The sequence below is a fragment of the Mandrillus leucophaeus genome, unplaced genomic scaffold, assembly GCF_000951045.1.
Source record: "Mandrillus leucophaeus isolate KB7577 unplaced genomic scaffold, Mleu.le_1.0 Scaffold1382, whole genome shotgun sequence".
Classification (NCBI taxonomy): domain Eukaryota; kingdom Metazoa; phylum Chordata; class Mammalia; order Primates; family Cercopithecidae; genus Mandrillus; species Mandrillus leucophaeus.
The window spans coordinates 72868-75704 of NW_012101346.1; positions in this window are offsets into that span (position 1 = coordinate 72868).

Sequence of the window (2837 nt, forward strand, 5' to 3'; positions counted from 1 at the left end):
AAAATAATGGGATGTGTACTTTCACCACAGATACCTGAAAAACTCAAGTTCCCTATATTACCATGAGGACAAGAAAAACTAGCCAGATTGATTTGTAAATGAGACTGATTACCTGTGAAACTAGATACATTAAATAGATTACAATGTCGCTTTGTGCATGTGTGAGCACTGTGTGTGTGTATGTGTGTGAGTGTGCGTGTTATTGTTTATGATTGAGTACCAGAAAAGCTGCTTGCTTGAACTAAATGAAACACTATGAGTATTAATAAAAGTAATGTCCTGTGGAACTCTAGGATTCTTCACAGCTAGTAGGTTGCTCTCTGACCTCAAGTTTCAGCTGGGACTTGTTTGTGAGCAGAGCACCAATACAGTGAGTCTTGTGGTTGGGAGGGATTCCACAAGGTAGAAACATCTTGACTGAGGGTCACTAATTGCAGAGACTTTTGCTAAATAATAAATCCCTGGCACCCAGCCAGGAACTATGCTGAGTTTGACTCCAGAAGTGAAATGGCCACGTCTCACTCCTATAGTTTCTTCCCCACTGTACAGGCTGCTTTCATGCTGCTGATAAAGACATATGCAAGACTGGGAAGAAAAAGAGGTTTAGTTGGACTTACAGTTCCACATGGCTGGGGAGGCCTCAGAATCATGATGGGAGGAGAAAGGCACTTCTTACATGGCTGCCATCAAGAGAAAATGAGGTAGAAGCAAAAGCAGAACCCCTTGATAAACTCACCAGATCTCATGAGACTTATACACTATCATGAGAATAGCATGGGAAAGACCAGCCCTCATGATTCAATTACCTCCCCCTGGGTCCCTCCCACAACACGTGGGAATTCTGGGAGATACACATCGACTTGAGATTTGGGTGGGGACACAGTCAAACCATATCACCCACTCTGAGAGGGTGGTTGCCAGGCAGCACCCAATGACCCACGCCACTTGAACTAGAAGTGGCCTGCTAGTACTATAACTTGGTCTTGAAGACTTCTTGTCCCCAGTTCTCAGAAGGGGGAGGTGGGAAAGCTTCATTATGCTCTTGTTGAATCCTCAGGGTTTTTCCCTTTAGGTGCAGATGGCTTTACTGAGAAAAGCCCTTCTTTTGCAGCCTGGACTTGGACTCTGGCAGCAGTGGCAGTGGTGGTGCCATCACTCTTCTGGCACCAGACTTCCTTCAGCAGCCATTTTATCACTTTCCCTCCCAAACTCTGTGGTTTCCCAGAGCAGTAGATATGATTGACTCAGTAGCCGGGCCTTCTGGCTGTATGTGGCAAAAACACATACAGATGTGTTTTTGCACAGGCTGTCAGGTGATGGGATAAGATCCACTGTGCAAGCCTGGATCTCAGGCTTCTTTGAGCTGGCTGACCAGGACCACAAAACCAGCTGAACTCCAGCTTTCAGCACAATTTATTGCCTTTGGCAATTCAAGTTCCCCCAAATCTTAAAGTCCCCATGTTACTGGAGTCACTCGTTCCTTTCAGAACCAATGGCCATCACTTTGATTCTTTTGCCAAAAGAGAAACTCTTATTTTTCTTAAGGCCACTGCCTAGAACTCTTGTTTCACAAGGTATAGCCCACCACTTCTGCCAAAGAAAAGACTCTTCTCCTCTCTCAACATTAGCTGTAGGCACATCTGTATATATACAAATAAGAATAGAAGGGTGGGATGAGGAGAGAGGTGAAGGGATTTTTGAAGTAGATATAGACACAGAGAGATACATTTTATATACATTTAGAGGTAGATGGAGAGGTATATATACATATAGATATATTTTAAATATATCTTAAAATTGGCCAATATCAGATTTTTTTTTTAATGAACCAGAGAACTATGATCACATCACTCTTGAAAATATAGGCATGACTAGAAATACTAGACTGTCTCATCTCTGATGGCATATAAAAAATATCTGGGGGCACAATTGAGAATAAAACAACTAATGGCATAGTCCTAATGCTGTCAAATAAATTTTTCCATTTATTTAAGGGGAATCTGTGATGCTACTATTTGTGTGTGTGTGTGTGTGTGTGTCTGTCTGTGAAATAAACAGAGATCCTAATTTCACAGTTAACGTTATTAGCATTATGAGGAAAAGTATCCTCTATTTGGAGTAATCCACCAGTAAAGAATGAGTTTGGGATTTTCTGGCACTTGTGTTCCGCATACACAAACCAAAGAAACCATTTGGCATAATGCATCCAGAGTCATCCCAAGGTGTTCACTGCATGACACTGTGGTGTTATTCCAGACCAGCACCTTTGTAGATGCAAGCTATGAACTAGAGCTGGGCACCCTGTCCTTGCTCTCACGTGTGTATATGAAAGAGACAATGCAAAGGACTAACGGAATTGTAAAAAAGATGGGACAGAAGGTATATTGATAAAATAATACAAGGAAATTAATATTTCATTTTCAAATACTCTTTTTTTTTTTTTTGAGACAGAGTTTTGCTCTGTCGCCCAGGCTGGAGTGCAGTGGCGGTATCCTGGCTCACTGCAACTTCTCCCTCCCAGGTTCAAGCAATTCTCTTGCCTAAGGCTCCTGAGTAGCTGGGATTATAGGCACCCATCACCGCGCCTGGCTAATTTTTGTATATTCAGTAGAAATGAGGTTTCACCATCTTGGCCAGGCTGGTCTTGAACTCCTGACCTTGTGATTCACCTGCCTCGGCCTCCCAAAGTGCTGGGATTACAGGTGTGAGCCACTGCGTCTGGCCTTTAAAGATATTTTTAATGTACCAATGGAAACTCCCCTACAGCTTGAAGATCCATGATGTATCCTTGGAAGGTACAAAAATAGAAAAGACAAGACACAAATTAAGGAAGACAA